This window comes from Miniopterus natalensis, chromosome X (assembly GCF_054644295.1).
Source record: "Miniopterus natalensis isolate mMinNat1 chromosome X, mMinNat1.hap1, whole genome shotgun sequence".
Taxonomy (NCBI): Eukaryota; Metazoa; Chordata; class Mammalia; order Chiroptera; family Miniopteridae; genus Miniopterus; species Miniopterus natalensis.
This window is the reverse complement of record NC_142103.1, coordinates 98,051,163-98,071,129: the sequence shown is the minus strand read 5'-3', so window position 1 is coordinate 98,071,129 and position 19,967 is coordinate 98,051,163. Positions and strand designations below refer to the sequence as shown.

Sequence of the window (19,967 nt, the reverse complement as noted above, 5' to 3'; positions counted from 1 at the left end):
AGATAAGGCCAGCTTGGTGGCTGCCTTTGGCAGAGGTGGTGTCTAGGGCAGGCTCCTGGCTCGCAGTCTGGCCATCGTTCTGGGCAGCAGAGACCAGCCTTCCCCAAACCCTGTACCAGTGGAAACTTCCTGTCTAACAGGCCTAACTCAGAGCAGCCAGGGAAAGGAAACCATTACAGAATCTCTGCCCTCCTCCCTAAAATATTACAAGGACTTTTGGGGGGGGGGGTGCTACTCATACACAAAGCTGTGACTGAAAAATTCCTGTGTGAGGCACAATTAATCCATGCTTTTGGGAGATAGTGGTTATTGTTGGTGAAGGATAATGAAGAGGATACGAGGAGGGGGGCTTCTGGGGGTTGGTGTGGCCCCTGTCTCCATCAGGGTGCTGGTGACAGGGTATGCTGTTTGTGAAATTTTTTCAAGCTGTACACTTAATAATTCATGCACTTTTTTGTATGTATGTTAGGATTTTAGAAAAAAATCTGAAAATAAAAATCTGCAATGGATAATTTTAGGACTTCTCCCATCCATATAGCTGGCTGTAAAAATCAAACATTACCAAGAAAAGAAAAAACCGTATCCGCCCACTGCTTAAAACTTCTGACCTACTGAAAGTGTATGTGAAATAGAAAGCCTTTTTAAAATGCTGATACTATTATTTAAGCTTTTACCCACCATGTCCTTTATGCTTGGGAAAGAATATAATGTAGGCATTTTTGCTGTAACTAATATTCATTCCTCATTGCATGATATAGATGGGCACAGAGAAATGACAAAGCTCATTTTCACTCTCAGACTTGTGGTAGGAGTTGGAGGCTCTTTCCAAAGACCCAAGTCCCATTTGGGGTCTTTCTTGCTCTTTCACTCTCTCAGCCATATGGCCAGAGGAATCCCATCATGACTTTTTTCATATTTCCCTCTATTTTCCCTTTTCTCTTTTATTTCCCTGCACTGAATTCCTCCTTATTTCTGCTGCTGCATCAGAAAAGACTCTGATGCTTTTTCCTGTCATTGTGTCACTGGTGTTAGATGAGTATGTCACCTCACCCTCCGATTCTCTCTGCATTTCGGAATGTACCTGAAGGTTTATGCCAGGCCAGGGCTTCACAGGAAAAATCCATTTAGTTAGCTTGCTAGTCCAGGGCACCTCTGTCCTACCACTTACCATGCTGCCTGCTTACCTACTGAGGTTTATTTTGCAAGAGAAATAGTTGGGGTGGTGGTGGGGAAGGGAAGCTTTTGAAGATAAAAAAAGTTGTCCTTTGGCTTCAAAGAGTTATGAATAAAGGAGGACTAGGGATGCCTTGCAAATTAAGATCCAAATGGCCTACTGTTACAAATGACTCCACATTGTGCTGCTCTTTCTAACCATGGTTTCCAGGAAGCAGGAATGCATTGTGTAAAGAAACTGGCTCACCTAAGACCCAGTTTAAAGTATTCTCACGTCTGGTTAAGGAGTTGCAGGTCCCAGATGTCAGCAGGTCCAAAGAGTTTGTTCAGTCACTAGAAATCTACCTGAAATGTCAGGGAGACTCCCTCAGATGAGTGGGAAGAAAGCAGAATGGAGTTCTCTGGCCCTTATTTTAAGAAAAGCATGTCATTCAGACCCAGAGAAGCTCTCGGAAAGGGCTTGGGATATGCTCTTGCTTTTTCTATTACCAACCTCCCTTTCTGCTCTGCAATAGCATCACTGTACTGAGTTCCCAGGCTGAACTGAGTCTCCACTGTTTTGGCCCCGACCAGCTCAGCTGTCCATGTTGCGACACTTCCCTTGGCTGGTGGAGTGACCATCTCATCCCAGTTTGCCCAGGACTGCTCAGGTTTTAAAGCTGAAAGTCCCATGTCTCAGGACCCCACACCCCCAATCCCAGGCAAACTAGGACAGTTGGTCACCCTAGTGGCAGGCCACCAGCCAAACTCCTCTCCTTCAGCTTGGCTTAGTCAAGGCCTGAAGCAGCAGGATTACCCCATGTGCCCTGCTGCTTACGAATTTGGACTTATTTAAAGTATATGAATTTGGAAAATGTATTTAAAGCTGCTGACTGAAGGTGCTCCTGGCTGTTGACTGTGTCTGTCAGGATCGCTTTTTCCCTCCCAATTCTGGCCTATTCGTTGTTTTCATCACTCTCCCTTCAGAAATCGGGGCTCAGATGATTACATGGGCAGTGCCAAGATTTTCTGACCACTCACCTAGCTCTGGGCTGCCCCAACCCTGGCTGCAAAGGGAAGGTGGGCCCAGGTATCCACTCTCTCCCACACTTAGTTCCCTGTCCCATCAAAGGCCCTAAACAACAGAAACTGGGGTGTTGTCATAATTTACTTTGTCAATCAGCCATTACCAAGTCCTACAGGGTCAATACTTCTAGAATCCAATCACTTGCCTCTCCATCCACAGCCACTATGCTGCTTCAGTTCAAGTTCATTGCTCTCTCTCCCTGGATTACTGCAGCAAAGCCTGTTTTGGTCTTCCTTCCCTCCTACCCCAGCTCATTCTCCACTAGGGGAAAAAAACAAACACATAAAGTAGATAATGTCATTGGCCTCAGGATAAAGTCCAAGTTCTTTATCAAGGTTTAATAGCTATTTCTAAACATTACTGTGGGTTTAAGTGAGAGCACGTATATTAAATTCCTGGCCAGGTGTTTCAGCTCCATAGTGAATTTGAAAAACTTGGAGTGCTTCACTCAGTCCACAGAAGTGGTAAAAAGGGTGGGGCATTTGGCATTGACAACTACAGAGAGAGGTAACAAGTGACAGATTTGAAGAAACGGAAGAAGTGTCCCACACGGATGATGTATGAAGAGCTTCGTGGCCAAAATATCTGAGATGGAGTTGAAAGTGGGTCTGATTATAGGAAAGTAGGTCTCATTCTCTGATGAGTGGTGGTGACAGAGACAAGAGGGACAGGGCTGGGGCTCTACTGGTGTACTTGGATGTGCTGAGCTCTGTCGTGGGTGGATGGCACAGAGCTAAGTAGAAAGATGGAAGTACTCAAAACACAAGAATGTGACATTTCACCACTGATTAATGGGGACAGAACCCATGTAAAAGCAGGAATGAAGACTTCAGTTCATGCCTTTGAAGGCTTGCTTTTAGAAACAGACATACTGGGGAAAATATGTGTGTTTGTACTTTTTTATTAAGCATGTTATATTATCAGCATCTAAGTGCTACAGAGCACATTGCCAGGGGCCAAGGAGCTGGGTTGTTATAGATTGTGATCAAAATGAACTTTAGGACGTGTTGCCTGGCTCAGGAGAATGAATGCTGGTATAACACCAAGCCACACAAAAAAGAAAAAAAAAGAAAAAGAAAAAGGACACATGATTCCCGCTCTCAAAAAACAGGACAAAAAACAAAACAAAGAGGGAGAAACAGAGACAGAGAGAGAAAACAAAAAAGCATAGGTTTTGTGGGAGAAAACATAGGTCTGTGCACACTTAGGAAAAAAATGATTCCACATTACTTTTATTTTTACAAACATTCATAAGAACAACCTAATAGCGGCTTTCATGAGTAACTTCAGTTACTTCTTTACACTTCTATTTTTTAAAAAAAACAAGAATAATATTCTCAGCACTGATGAAAACTAGATCAAAAGTCAAGGTGGCCTCATTTGGGGGGGGGGATTTCTTTTTATTTTTTACAACACTAATGTCATAATCCCCGTGATAGTCCATTACATGCTTCAGTGTTCTTTATCTAGAAAGATTCCCAAGAGATGTTATAAACTTCTTGCAAACCTCCTCCCATATAAGAAAACAAACAAAATCCAGCTCAGAACAGTTTCACAACCCGGAGACATCTTCCCTACTGAAGGCCAGTCATGACGGGAAGAATGGGAAGAGGGCTTCGTGTATGGTGTTTTATTCTAACTAATTAGGAAATAGGGAGTCACTGAGTGTTCTTGAGCTAGAGTGACTGCTTTAGCCAGAGGAATAGCAAGAACAGGAGCCAGATGGAACAGTGAGAAGACTGGAGTCACACCCAGTGAGCCCTGCTGAGGCTTACACTCACGGTGGTGGTGGGCAGAGCTGAGGACAGGAGGGAGGGGGTCAAACCTATGCAAACTGTCAGCAGAGATGACATCAGGAGCCAGGGATAAAGGGTCTAGGCTCCTAGCACTGAGGCTGTTTGCTCACACATTATGTCCAAGAGGCCAAATTTCCCCTTCAAAGTCCTCTGTTGAAGCAATTCCGTTTGGACAAAGCCAGCTCTCAGTGAGTGATGGTCAGAAGAGTCGGGTTAGGGACTTGGAGCAAGACCTCTCAGGTTGGTTTTTCTGGCTTAGGAATCATAACAAAGGCTCCCCCTTCCTGATCCACTCAGGCCTTCTGAGTGAATCTCAGATTTTCTAATGTTTCAGATGAATAACATTTTTTTTAAAATGGAAGCTACAACAGGAGTTAGACAACTTCTGACTTTGTCAAAAAAAGATGTTAAACTACAAATGCCATGTACTATCTTAATTATTCATAAGAGACCTTAACACTAATAAAATTAGGAAAGGTCATTTTTGAATAAAGGGCAGTTCTGTAAAATGGAAAAGGTTTAGCTCTTTTTTTAAAAAAAGAAAAAGAAACATACTACATTTTCACTTTACTTTCATTTCACTGTGAATAGGTAAAAATTTTGTCCTGTGCAGGCAATGGTCTGCAAGCCTGGTTTGTGGGAAGCAATGGTTTATGTGACATTCTAAAATGGTTCACTGTGTGATTTAGGCTGTCAGAACCAGCCCTGATGACCCCAAATCCAACTGCCCAGCTCCTAAGAGCAAAAACAAAGCTGAGGTTTCTGGTGTGGGTGTGTCCAACATGAACAGGCAGTGCGGAATCAGTCTTTACTAGCCTTCTTAAAATGCAAGTGATAGGCCACAAAGGATCCTAGAACAAATGGTCTCATATTGATATATTCATTCACATTCAATAATTTCATATTTAGTCTAGCGGGTTAGTGATATTTTTCATAAAAGGAAATTGCAGCCAGAGCTAATTGCTCAATCTGAAATGTATCTCGACATTGTTTAGATGTTGGAAAGGAAATGGTAATATTGTAGAGTTTCAGCAAAGAGGAGGGCATTATTTTTTAAATGTAAATGTAAAATTAATAGAAAATGTGGCCCCATATAGTTTTCAAGCTTTGACATATATGGTCGAAGAAAGAGCACCCCTATTTTGAGTTTTCCTTGACATTTTTCTTATTTCTAAAATGCAAAAGGAAATTCACCAGCACAAGCTCAATCCATTTTCATCCATTGATTTGTTAACCAATCAATGGCCACTGTAGTCTGAATATAATAACACCCGTTTCTATGAACCTTTCCAAGCAAGGCTGAGTTCAGCTAAGTTTAATAAAGAGAAAAACAGCAAGGACCATCTGGAAAACACTTCCGGAGTCGCAAAAGATAGTGGCAGCCTTTGCCCAACCTGCTATAAATAAGTGTCTCAGGAAAAAAAACACCCGATTTTCAAATCTGTTTCTACTTAATACAGCTGCAATAGAGTTTATTTAGCTTTTCCCTATAGCAGGAAGACTGTTTTCCTTTTTATGACAAGGGTCTAAATGTTTTTCACAGCCATTTCCATTGCCATTATTTTGAGGAACAACATACCACGCGGACCTGTCTGTTTGTTTCTGCAGCACACAGCAGTGGCCCCAGTGGCCTCTGCACCACAAAACTGGCCTTCAAAGCCCAGATTTATGATCCTGTTTCCTCTCTCAGTGTTGCAAACATCACCCAAATCCTGGCCTGCAAGGGGCTGGCAGTTTAGAATGACCAAGTGTCACGTGCAGCAAATCAATTATTTATCTGCCTGGACCCAGCATACTGTGGATGTCTGCCAGCTCATTGCCTCTTCCTTCCCGATGACAAGGAAGGGTCAAATTACTCTTCAAATGAAGCTAGTACTTGCCAATGACAGCTTGGCAACCCCCTACACACTCACCTTTCCATCTTTCCTCACTGGCTAAGCTTGCAAAGGAATTCCTCTACACATGACACTCCAAACTCCTTGAGACACTCTTTGGGAAAAAGCCTCGCCTATCTTGGATGGCTGCAAAATGAAGTGGCCCCCATTGATGTCTGCACTGAGTATCTGCCCATACCCTCGAGCACCCCTAAACATCCATCCCACTCCGAAGACTGGCAGGGCAGGGTTGACTCCAGGACACTGTCCTGTGTAATGAATTATCCACCTCTCTCTTTTCCCTTTGTCCCCCAAGGGCCCATCCCATTTCCATGCATTGGTGGGTCAGGGTTCATCTCCATGACACCTTCCCTGTGACTGCATGCCCCTCCTTTGTGGCCTTTCAAGGGACCATGAGAAAGATGATGGCTGAGGGCTTGTCCCAGCGACTACATTTCATCTGTTGCTGCTGACTGCAGGCATTATCAGGTTTGTGGTGCCCGAGGGAGCCCTGCTGAAGTCCTCTTTCCCAAGGAGAATTGCTGCAAGGAAACGAATGTATGTAAGAGGGACAAAAATTAGAAGGGGTGGTGGAGATCACCTGAATTTGAATTTCCAGTCATTTTGAAAACTGCTCCATTTAGCCACCATTGACTTTCTCTCTCAACAGTACTGAAATTAGTGTTGAGGAGAGGGCTCCCACATTCTGAAACAAGTCTATTCCAGTGCTATGAGCAGAGCTCTCCCAAGTACACTAAGGGGTTAAATTAATTGGTTCAGGTTAAAGATGTTATAGGAGAAATGACAGTGGGAAGGGGATGGGGGTGGAGGAAGATGCATGATGGCTTTGAAGGCATGCCTGGAATCAGGTGCATTTGCAAAAGAAATTAGGGAGAAATAAATCTGTTCTCTTTATGAAAAACCAGAGAAGCCATTAGTTATTACAATGTATCCCCCAATTACCTATGACTTATTCAATGCCTGCCTTAAAAATGACGCAAAACAAACAAATAAAACAAACCTCTGAGTTCATATACTGTTATAGACCTTCTATCAACCTTAGAATTAAATCAGACATGTGATCCACTTCCAAATGTTAATTAATCACCCCCATGAATTGTATATATAAAAGTCAGAGGGGGAAATTGTGTCTTTTATTATTTCAAATTTAATTTCCCCAAAACCAAAACTTACTTATTAAATCTTGGTCTAGATCACTGGTTCTCAACCGGAGGTTATTTTGTCCCAGAAGGGACACTTGGCAAGGTCTGGAGACATTTCTGATTGCCACAACTAGGGTGGGGGGTGATGCTACTGGCATCTAGTGGGTAGAGGCCAGGACTGCTGCTCAAGATCCTACAATGAATGCATAGGACAGCCCCCACCGCAATAAAGAAAGATCTGACCTAAAATGCCAACAGAACCAAGGTGGAAAAAATGTGCTCTAGATAAAGACAAGTATGCTTGGCATTTAATATTGTTATCATTGGCAGTTATCAAAGGCAGAAGACCGCATTGTCTTTGAAATCTAAGGTTGGCTTACATATATGTCAACTAAGGACACATTTACTCCTTTTCAGAATAAAGGAAACAGGGTGAGTCTCAGTCTGAATCTAGGAACATTAAAGAAATACTGTGACCATGGTGGGTGTAGGTAGGGTGCGTTTTAAATGCATAATTCATAGGTCTAAATGGAAGGAAATTAATATCGCATAAAATGAAATGATTATCTAGTTATGTTCCATACAAAACCAAAATCAATACACTGTATCTTACTTAACCTGCAATTAGAGTTAAAAACACACACACACTAAAACAAGGAAATGCCATTCTTTCCCATTTCTTGCTAACTGGGTACACATTTCTGAGCATGAGGCATTAAAACAAAAACAAGCAGACAAAAACCTTTATTTTTAAAGCAGATTTTTCCAGAGCATAAAAAGCTTCCTGAACCATTCCATTTTATTTACTGTAGATTCAATCAGTCTTTAGTGAGCAAAACATGCAGCCCATTCTCTTGGTTATGCCTGCTTGGCTTTCCAAATGCCCTCAAAACTGGGATGATGAATCACATACCTTGGCCCCAGTATGCCAATTAATAGTAATCAAATAATTCCACAGAGCTAAGACAGGACTTTCGGCCCAGAGAGAAAGAGAAAGAGAGAGAGAGAGAGTGTGTGTGTGTGTGTAGGGGGGTGTCTGTGTGTGGGGGGGGTGGAGTCCTTCAGCTAGTTGTTTTCAGATGGTCTTAAGAGCAGGTGTTGCGATTCTCTAAAATTTCTTTAGTTCTCTTTGGCTCTGCAGTGCCCCCAGCATGGGGATGGGCTTTGATCAGGAAAAACGTATGTACCTAGAGTTGGCCTAGAGCATCCAGGCTTAATCCATGTTGGAAAGAATGGCTAACAGCTATGCCATTTCAACCCTTCCAGGCCACTGCTCCTTTCTATGAATTATACAGCTAAAGTCGCCATACACACAAAGGCAAAAATAACAACAACAACAAAATGCCCAAACACACCCAGTCTTGGCTGCCAGTGAGGCCTGATTCTGTTGCTGAAAAAGAATAGTTGCTACAGTGCAGCTGGAGGAGCTTTTCCAGGGAACTGGTAATACCCTGGCTGTTAATGAATTATTTTTCGCCAGAATGTCGAATTCTTCCTGTGCTCCAGTAAACATTCTGCTTCTGCCATGGGAAACAAAACCAGCTCCTTCCAAGGAGCTCAAGGAGGTCAGCCAAGGGTCCCCTGTGGGGGCAGCCCCCTTAGGAGCCAGAGCCACAGGCGCCTGACCTATAAATCACCACATCCCCAAGTTCATTCTTTCAGCTCTTTCTGTCTACTTGGGCCATGCCCAGTGCCCAGGCAAGGGCCCAGGAAGACCACAGTGCCACTGCCATTCCCTCTAAATTGTCCCTTGGTCAGGTTTCCTCATCTTCAGCACCACGATGTGTGAAACTGGGCTTCCTTGCATTTATTCTGTCTCTCTCACAGTAACTGATTTCCTTGCTCTTGTTTTCATCAAGCTGTCAGGAGATGACTATGTATGTTCTCTTTTATCCTTTCTCTTCTCTAAGATTGGCCCCAGCCCCAAATAACCCACTCTCAGTGTTAATGTGTCCACTTGGGACACTATTCTCCAAACACAAATCCCTGGGAAGGCTATTACTAGATCAGGTGTCAAGGAAATCAGTTGCTCAGGCAGGAGACAACTTTCCAATGGGCAAGGACACAAGCCAGGGGGAAGGAAAAGGGGCCACTTTCTTCCAGCCAGTCCTATCCTCTACCCCCACCTTGTTCTCTTGTGAACATTAAACTTTAGGAGGCCACATTCCTAACCGAACTTGACTGAGCAAACATGCTCATAGGTAGGTTTGGCGGGGGGCCCTATAAAAATGGTACCTTAGCTACCAAAAATCTAAGTCATCTGACGACAGGCTACTGTGTCAGTCCCATGTCTCCCATCTGCCATGGAGATGGAGAGGGTTTATGTTCCCCCCAAAACATCTGGAGATGTTGTGAGGCTGAAGGCACAGTTTGGTAGTTAGTTTGCTCTGGAGCAGTGCTGTGTAGTAGAAATATGTATGTAATTTTAAAGTTTCTAGCAGGCATTTAAAAAAGATTAAAAGAAACAAATGACATTAAAGTTAATACTATGGCTTATTTAAATAATATATTCAAAGTATTATCATTTCACCATATAATCAATATAAAATTATTAATAAGCTATTCTGCATTGCTTTTTTTGTACTAAATCATAGAAATTCCATGCATATATTATCCTTATAGCTCATTCTACTTTGGACTAGCCACCTTTCAACTGCCCAATAGCCACATCTGACTAGTGGCTACTGTATGGGACAGTGCAGACATAGAACATTTCCATCACCATAGCAAGTTTAATTAGATAGCGCTGTGCTGAAAGACCAAACCAGTTGTGGGAAGAAGAGTGACAGGTGAGAGCAAGATGGACTATAGAGTTATTGGAGCCAAGAATTACAGCAGAGCCCTGGCCGGTGTGGCTCAGTTGGTTGGGCATCATCCCATGCACTGAAAGGTTGCTGGTTTGACTCCCAGTTAGGACACATGCCTGGATTGTGGGCTCTATCCCTGGTAGGGGGCGTGCAGAAGGCAGCCGATCAATGTTTCACTCTTGAATTGATATTTATCTCTCTCTCCACCTCTCCCTCTCTCTCAAAAAATCAATTTTTAAAAATCTTTTAAAAAAATAATTAGAGCAGAAATGGGAACTGCAAGGATTGCAATGTTTAGGAGCCCCCAGTCCTACCTCTAAGTGGAAATTAAAATGGGCTTTTAAGAAAGGCCCAGGGCCCATGCTTGCATAGTGAGTATAATCATTACTCAAGGCATCTGCTAGAGCTGCCTCCATCTTAGCTCTTCCTATCTGTTTAAGGTAGGGGATGGGACAGAAGAGCACCGAAATCAAGTATGTTTTTTCAATAACAATTCTGGGTTTGCAATCTAATTTGCTGAAGCAGATACAGAAATATGATCAAATTATGTGCTCCTGTGTCTGAGCGTGCATGGGAGTTTGTCTGTGTGTTTCTGGCTGGAGAGAAGGAGGGTCACGTGAGAAATACAGAAGTACTAACGTGGCCACCAAAATCACCTCCTCATCAGTGGCCATTAGAACACCAGAGAGCAGTAGAATGAAGGGACTCATCAAAAATTGTGAGTCACAAAGGAAACGCCTTGAGTCTGGAAAGAATGAGATGATGGGCATCCAGGCAATCAGGTGGGAGAGAGAAGTGATAATCAGAGACATTCTCCAAAGACAAGAGCTGCCAACTCTACAGCAAGGATGCCACCCTGATCCCTAAATCAAGCTTAATTCAGAATCCCACACAGGCTTTTGTGCAGGGGAGAGTACAATTAACCATCTCCTCCTCCTGTTGAGAGCCTTGTTCTCTGAGGTCTCACTTGGATTCTGATAAAGGAGGCAGCAGAGTCAAAAACACCTCATATATGGATTCAAATCCTTGCTTTTGCAATGGCTCCAGAATTTCTAGGGGGTTAAGACTGCCATCTGGTTGGAAGGGGGCTAAGGGACTAGCTTTGACAATGCATTTGCATAGCAAGACCCCACTTCATTTTTATTTAGAGTTTGTTTATCTGAGGCAGGTAAGAGTCAGAAATACCTACCCACCCTTTGGTCTCACTATGGGCCTCAGGCTAATTACTTAACCTGTCTCATCCTCAGTTTCCTCATCCACAAAGTGGGAATGCTATTGTCTGTCTTGTATCGACTTGTCAGCTTAGAACTACTTTGGGCATGACACCAGAAATTCAGAGTCCCCAACCAAGCATTAATAGCTCCAGATTTCTCCTTGCAGGGTCTCCCTTGACAATGACTTACAACTCCTTCCCCAGCACCATTCACTCTACCAGCTCCATCATTTAGTCACTCAGCTCTCACTTAATTAGGTATTGGATATTCCAAGATGAAAAGGCAGTCTTTTCACCTTAATTAGTTAGGGACTATTTGGGGTCTATCTACTTGGCAAATACACCCTGGGTGACTGGGTTGTGTCACTGGTAGGCTCCCGTAGCCCTTAGGTACCATATTTTGTGAATGGGTAGGGGATGAAGACTCTGGCCTTTGGGATAAATAAGAGACTTGGGGGAGGGGTAGAGGGACATGTTGCCCCTTTATATCATAACCACTAAAGCCTGAAATCAGACATGCAACTGGAAATTTCTCTGAACCTCAGATTCCCTATCTGTAAAATAATGCCTCTGTCACATCACGGATTCCCCCATGTGAAGTGTTTGGCAGACAGCGCAACAACAAATGTCAATTCCTTTCTCATTTTATTTCCCTCCATTACCCTCCTCCCCCAAAGCTAAGGTTAAGGAAGGAACCAGAGAACAGAAACTTGGTATTTTCTGACTGGAGAGTCACAGCACACTGTATGTGAATATCTCCCCATTCAGAATACCTCTGTTCTGGGTCCAATGGATTGGGGGAGGCCAGTCCTATCCAGTTCTGGGTCATTGTAACTAATGCTGTATCTGTCTCCAGGTGCTATAGCACTCCCAGGAGCACACCTCCCATTCTTTCCTTTTTCTTTCTTGCTTTTCAGAGGCCCTGTCTCAGAGGATCTGTTTTTTGGCAACAAGATTTTTTTATTTTACGGTTCTTACCCAACTGCCCACCAATCAAGTTCTCATATTGGCAGCTGGCATCACCTGGAAAGCTGTTTTCTCTTTTAATCCTGAGATAGAAAGATTTTCCTGGGCGGAGCCTTGCTGCCAGAGGTCTGGGGCTTCTTTGCATTATAAAAGACCCCTGCCTGGTGCTGGTACCAAAGCAGCGGATACTCTAAGTTCCAGCCTGACTTGGCTCACAGTGCCCTGGCACCTTGTGGATGATACTCACATGCCTATTCAGGGGATATTGTGTGTATGGGGGTGATGAGGTGGGGGTGGGTTTGCTGGTGGGTGGGTGGCCTCTTTGGGCTTCAAAGGGGCAGAAGAATTTGGATGCCACCAGGCTTATGAATGTGTGCCTTCCAGCCCACCCTCAGCTTCTGAAGGTGGCACAGCTCCCCATATTCCCCTTTGAGAAGAAAGGGTACGGACAAAACTGGGTGGGGGCATAATGCTGCTCTAGTGAGTGGCTCCCACCCACTAGCATCCTCACCGTCTTCCTCCCACGCTGCCACCTCTCTACTGTAACAAAGGCACATCGCTACACATTTTCAAACTTATCAGAAGTCTCTTGGTCAATTGACTAATGATTCTGATGACTCAAAAAGAGGAAGAGAGGCATCCAGAAAACGGTGGGAAAGATTCCCTGGGAAAAAGCACAGCAAACGTTACCCGATGCATGCAAGGCTAAAAATTGTTTTCTCCCTGCTGGCTGCTTTTCTCTCTGTTCTAAAGAGAAGCTTCCAAGGACAGCTAAATAAAGGGATCACACCAGAGGACGAGAGAGAATGCTAAACCAACAAAAACAAAGACCCAAATGAAACAGAGCGAGCCATGAGAATCTGCGGTTATCAAAACTTTGTTTGGCCGTATCTATTTATCATCGCTGCACACCCGGGCTCTGCGGAATATCATTCTGTTGATGTCACTTATCCTCAGCAAAATATTTACACATCCTTAAAAATGCCAGATGAGGGGGGCTGGCCTGCGCACTGCTGCAAGCCGCCCCCCACGCCCAGGCGCGGAGTTCTGGAGGTGGGGGCATCACGGAGGGTGGCTCCTGGGGGCACAGGTAGGAACTACGGACAGTTCTCGGAACAGGGCCACCCGGCGCTGCGCCCTGCCCTGCCCACCTCTTCACCTGACTGCAAGGAGCAGCCACATCCCCGATATGGTGTCAGCGCCTCCCCCTCCTCCCCCTGCCTTTCTCATTGATTAAGTTCTCAAACCATTGTTAAAGCCCGGTTGCTTTTCCCTAGAAAACTGGGCAGAATTCATTAAGCTTCCCGGTGCCACAAAAGGAATATTCATAAAAGTTTGGCAGGCAGAAAAGGAGGCTGACTGCGTGCCACAGGGTGAGTGACAATTCGCTCCTCCAAATCCACCTTCTTCCTCCGTGCCCCATCCCTCTCTCCATCCACCCGTCGTGCCCCAAACCTACTCCAGGGACTTCTGATAGGAAAACACAAAGCAGCAGCTGTTTGGCAACATTTCTACCCCTCGTCGGCAACTGTGGTGGGATGCCATTTCCCCACCCAGGCGGAGCTTATCCGGAACAATAGTCGGGCTTTAAACGGCAAACAAGCAAACAGAGCACAACCCCAACCCCGAAAAAGCCAACGCGATGAGAAGCAATAACTCCCTCCGCAGCAAAGGCACCGCGGTAACACACGCAAAAATGCAGCGAGAACGCTGCTCGTGCCTAACATGGCAGAAAGCCCGAGCCGGTGCCGGCCACCCTGAATCTGGGCATTGGGGGGCAAGAGGGCTCCCGGGTAGCCGACACACACTCACCGGGCTCCGGGAGGATGCGGGGCTGGCCAAGCGTCACAAAGGCTAGCCCAGCGTGATCTGGCAAAACCCAACTTTCCACCCGGCTCGCCAGGGCCGCCAGATACGTCAACAGAATCCATCTTTCGAAGGGCCTGGAAGGCGCCGGGTTTTCCGGGCCGGGACAGAGCAGCACAGCCAGAGGCGGCCCCGTGCGGTGCCCGGGTGCGGAGTCCGCCGCGCACCGCGCTCTGCGCCCGATGCCAGCGCCCGTGGCGGCCCGAAGCCCACTTCGGGACCCCACGCCCCACTGGCCGGCGCAGCCTCCCGGCCGTCCCCAGCCCACTGGCAAGTGTGCGGCCCCAGGAGCGGGAGCGGGAGAGGGGCCAGGAGACGCCGCACCGGTAGCGGCATCAGCCTGCGTCCCCGCCCCCGCCCGGCCCTTCCCGCTGGCTCGGGCTTCAGGGCGCCGTCCTGCCCCCGCGAGCAGGCCCCTCCCCGGGCGCCGGGCCCCTCCAGGCGCTCCCAGTCCGGCGCGCCCCCTGCTTCCCAAGGCAGGTCCGCACGAGGAAGGCGAGGGGGGACCCCGGCTCGCATGGGGGCGCCGCAGCCACTACCTCGTAATCGCAGCCGCCGCCTCCAGGAAGCCGCTGGGTGGTCAAGGGTGCAAGAACTCTCGGGTCTGGCCCTGCCGCTGGCCTCCTGAAGGGGGTGCGTAGTGGTGGGAGCTGCCGTGGCCGCTGTCACCGAGCTGCTGTCGCCGCCGCCGCTGCCGGTTGCGCGTGAGCGAGTGTGCGCCTCTGTCCGGGCGAGTGTGTGACTGCGTGCGGCGCCCAGGCTTTACTATATACACCAAGGGGTGGGAGGAGGCGGGGAAGGGGAGGGCTTGGGGGAGGTGGCGGAGGAGGGGGAGCAGGAGGGGGGCGAAAGGGTACCCAAAGAGGCGGCGGTGGAGGAGGGACAGGTGATCTTGCCCACAGGGAGGGCGTGGTTGTGGGTGGCAAGGGCTGGCAGAAGGAAGGGGCACCCAGGGCGTGAGGCGGGGGTGGGGTGTGGGGGGTGGGCCGATGTGGAGAGCCGGCAGAGCGGGGATCCGGACAGGCCAGGGACCATTCTAGACCCCAGGAAGGAGAGGAGAGAGAACGGAGCCCAGGAGGGAGGGAGTGGTTGACTGCTGAAGGTGGGAGAAGTGGGAAGGGTCTGGTGATCACCTTCTAAAATGCCAATTGTGATGCATGTGGAAGATCCTTCTCACAAGGTGTGAGATTATTAAAGACAAAATTAGTCCACGGACATAATTTCATTTCCACAGAATTGCTTGACAGGTGATTGATTTATTAATCTAACATTTATTAAGCACCTAGTATTTGCCAGACACTGGGCTAAGAGCTGGAGTTACAGAGATCATGAATATATGGTTCTTAACCAGTATATAAATAACAGGTATCAGCAGTACTATTGATCATTTTAAAACAAAATAAAAAATCTAAGTACTATAAATGTTTTAACAGTACATAGGAAGCAACTACATTGGTTTAATCAATCCCTGGAGATGTAAAGATTATTTTCTGCTCATCAAAACAGGATGAAGATATTTGAGAGAGAATGGCAGAGCAGAAATTACTTTAATCAGAGCAGAGAGCAGTCGGAATCTAGCTGGCCTTTGCATGTTCAAACCTCCTCTCTCAGCACTGTAACTAATAACCATGACTTAACCTCCTGTAGAATTTGGGGTGGCCAAACAGAAATACATAGAGAGCAGCCTGGCAAGTTTATAATTAGTATGAGAACCTGAACTTGTGTTTAAAAGGTTCTGGTTTAGCCTTGTTTTGTTACGAGAATAATGTGGTAGAAAGCAGAACCACACTATGACTTTCATGGACACTTTGCCTTTGTGGACCCCTTCCTCCATAAAAAATAAAATTAAAAAAAAAATAGTAAAAACTATGTTTTTTTCCAATTGCATTGGTATAAAGATGAATATATTAATATTATATATTAAAACATTTTCTTCAACCTAAAAGATCACATTTTCTTCTGATTTTAAATGAAATTAGAACATTTCCATGGGCCCCTAAAAACATTGTGGGCCCCATGCACTGTGCCTACTGCCTCTGACAGAAAAGTCAGCCCTGGTGGTACCATTCCTTAATAGTGAATTTCCTCCTTTGAAAAAGGAGAGTTAAATTAAGAGGTGTCCAATCAATATAAGGGCAGAAAGACACACGGTGCAAGTTTAAGAATTGATAATAATGAATATCAACAGAAAGGACCAGTTCCTACTTTTTTTCAATCAAGCTCTAGGGTTTTAAATGAGCTGTGAGTAGCTAATGATACTTGTAGAGATATCTGTCTGTGAATGTGTCTTCAACCATTTCAGTATCCGAAGACTTCCTCTATGGATCTCAGAGCTGTTCTGACCAGGTATGTGAGGGCTCAGTTACCAGGATGTAGCTTGAATGCAACTAAAGACACAGCTGGGCAATTAAAGTAGGGCAAGTTCATGGATGAAAGATCCATAAAGGTTTTGTGTGTATTGAGGGGGAATCTATGTATAAGGTAGGGATTGATATCCTGGAAAGCAATTACTAGCTTATTTCTTTTGTTGGCCTCATCACAACCCTGGGTTAATGTTTGAACCTCACTGGCAATTGTGATTCATATTTGCTGCCTTTTGAAGTGTTTATGTTTTCAGGAAAGACTATCTTGATTCATATTGATGCATAATAGGCATCATGGCCCCCATTCCCAAATAAATGTACATTGGCACCCCTCTGTATTTTCATCGTGGCTGCCCTTGCAGAGAGAAGAGAAAAAGAGGAGTCCAGAAAGAGGGTCTGGATTGGGGTGGAGGAGTTGTTTTGGGACAGAAATAAGACATTAATATGGAAGAATTGTGTTGATACAGTTAAAGGGATGGCTAAGAAAATGGAGATAAAAAAGGAATTGCCCAACAGAAGAAAAGAACAAAACAAAAACAAAAAACCTTCCAGAGGTGCTCAGGTGATTTCTGAGATCTGTAATTCTAATATTTGGTGATTTTAAATAAGGATTGAAGAAATTTGCTATCTCAGATCTGATTCTTTTATCTCTATCCTGCTTCTCTTATAGAGCATCTCCTCATAATCTAGTTTTTGCAGAGTTCCCAGATGGGCGATTCACTCATTTATCCAATAACCATCCTTTAAACACCTGCTATATGGCAGTCACTGAGCTAAGGACTGTGGTTAGAGAAATAGTTAATGGAGGGTTGCTGACCCCAAAGAGCTCACAGGCCAGTAAATAAAGTGTTAATATTACAGTGTGACACTATGTGGTACATGAGGAGCTATGAAATGGGCCAGGTGAACATCAAAGGAGGGACATATCCCTGTACTGGGAAAGGGTAAGTAATGGCATGGGGCAGGACAGCAGAAAAGATTACAGAGAAGGTTATGAGAGCTGAGCATTGAGAGATGAGCAGGAGTTTTTCAAAGTGAGGGAAAGGCATTACAAGTGAAGGGATGACAGCAAAAAGGGGATATGTAATCAAGGCCAATTACTACCATGGGCAAGTGTAGCTCAATCCTGCAGACAAACTCTTGGACATGATACAAAACACCCACTTCAGAATTGTCCCACTCAGAGGATGACGATTTTCTGGGAATTTCAACTTGCCACCCAGTATTGGAAGAGAATCCTTCTCAGGTATAGGGAAAGGATACTGGTTGGCAACTTGGAGCATGTTGGAATGGTAGCATCCAAGGGATATGGGTAGAGCACCATCAGTGTCTGCTCCAGGGAGTTCCGGTTAGGACATATTGAGTTGGGAGTATATATTGGGTAGCCACAGAGAAAAGTAGGTATTTGCAAGAACAGGCCTGGAGTTCAAAATCTAAGCTGGAGACCTAGATTTGGGAGCTGTTGGGCCCTGGGTATTAGATGAACCAGTGGGTGTTGATGAGCTCTACAGAAGACATATGTTACTTAAGTTGATGGCTGAGCCCATCACCCTTGGCCATACCAACATGATTTGATCTGATCTAATCTGCAAGAACATCATTGTGAATTTCTCTAGGAGTTACTAGAAGCCCTGAAGTTGTAATGCCAGTTAAATCTCATGGGTGTGAATGTGTCTGGGGAAAAGGTTCTATTGCTTTCATGAAATTCTTAAGGGGTCTATATTTTACTGAAGTTGAATAATGTATTTAAAATGGAAACTCTTAAAAAAATTGTTAATGCCCAATCATATTTACTAGATGATTGAGTGACTGAATGCAGGTGGGCATTTAAATACATAATCACAATGAAAATAGATTAATACTGGAAAAAATGCAAGGGGTAATTAAAGCACAGAGGACTGAAATCAAACCTAGGCTCAGGGAAGATGATGGAAAACATTCAGAGAAACAGTCCAGCAAGAATGACATTTTTTAGCTAAGAAACATTCAGAGCCTGTGAGGTAAGGGAAAGGTTTTAACCATTTTGATAGAACAGAGACTTCTAATGTTGTTGGCATGGGGGCTTCAGTATTCTTTATTTAGAGATTTCATATGAACTGTATTATGCTCTGATTTTATATCCAAAGGGCATAATAGAATTCATATGAAATCTCTGCTAATTTTAGCAATACTGAATCAAAGGATATGTGAGTTGGTCCTTCAGTTAGGCAATCAACAAGCATATGCCAGGCAACTATTACTTTACAGTAGTAAGTTACATGCTAGAAACAGTGGGTAATAAAGTACTGACCCTGCCCTGCACTGGTCTTTTATAGTCCACTTGTAGCTCTGTCATCTCACAGTCAGGAAAGCATTGGATTTCACAGGATTGTGGGAAATTGTCAAGAGTCAGAAGCAGGCTCATTATAAAGGGCTCTGCTTGTGGCTGCTCCATTCTGCATTCCCCATTCCTCTTTCTAACATAAACACAATGTTGTTCAGGTATCCATCCCTTTCCTACAAAACCACATACCTTAGAATTTAATCCTAGCTTTAGGGTGGGGCTTATTTGATCTGAAGCAGATGACATCCCGTCTGCTATAATTTGGACCAAATAGATGAGAAGAGAGATTTGCTGGGGGCATTATGGGTTAAGTTCTTTCAGGAGAGCCACCCACTCTCTCCCAATGAATGTGAAGATAATGAAACCGCATTTGGAACTGGCAGTAAAAACACAATGCAGGTGTCCATATACTGGATTATCTAAACTGGGGCACTACTGAGAGTAAAAGGGGTTGCTATTACTAATTATGTAAGGGCCTAAGGCATAAACTGGGTCTTCAAAGCAAACCAGGATGGATGATAACTATGATGTTAGGAGCCAGGTCTAGGAGGGACCTGATGCTCTAAAGGCAGCACAACAGAAAATAAAGAACCTGGAACTCTGATGATGTTATTGAACTGCTAGAACAAGCAACCACTTCTGAAGCCACCACAACTTTCACCTCTTGTTATATAAATTATTATACTTCTTTCTAGGTTAAGTTTCTTTGAGTCAGGCCTCTACTGCTTGCATTAAAATCATCCTAAGACATACATGCAGTTGCAGGATAGCTTGTTTTGTTTTAGTCTCAGATGGGGTTCTGGAGTCAACAGATCTAACAAAGGGTTAGAGGGAGGAAGTAGGTCAGGAATTGATATTTTAATCTGACTTTAAAGACAAGTGAAGGGAATCATCTAACCTAGCACATGGTTGCTTTGAATCTGGAAGGCCACTGTACACTTGGCAGTTTTCATTTGAGTAGCACCTTAGCGGCACACTCCCGCCTCTGACAAAGGCTAAGGCTTCTGTGCCCAAGGCCAGGGGCATTTATCTCTATTTCTTGTTCTCTCACTGCTCTGAGTGGCTTTGAACCAGCTGTTTCACTCTGTGGACTTGCATCCCTTATACCAGGAGCAGGTCTTCCCCCGATGTTGTGTCTAGTCTTTCTGACTTGACTGTAAGCAAGTACTTGACTGTGCCATGGTGTATATCTCCCACAGAACCTACCTCAGTTCTCTCTGCAGTGGGCCCTCAATAAGTAATGGTCAAATTCACGATTATTTCCCCTCACGTCTGTGGTCTCTTACTCTAAGGAGCTTCAACATCCCTTATCTTGTCCAAGTCCTAACACACCTTCCTTTTCTGTGTGGAGGGAGGA

At 44.9% G+C, this 19,967-nt stretch overlaps 1 protein-coding gene across 1 annotated transcript in view; it reads right to left on the bottom strand.

Annotated features, from left to right (window-relative positions):
- The window catches only part of RAI2 (retinoic acid induced 2), a 59,457-nt gene extending 44,975 nt beyond the window's left edge, over positions 1–14,482 (bottom strand). The window contains exon 1 of the mRNA XM_087829382.1: positions 14,464–14,482. The gene's annotated coding sequence lies outside the window, so the exon portion shown is untranslated. The remainder of the gene's footprint in view (positions 1–14,463) is intronic.
- Between the last annotated feature and the right edge of the window lie 5,485 nt (positions 14,483–19,967).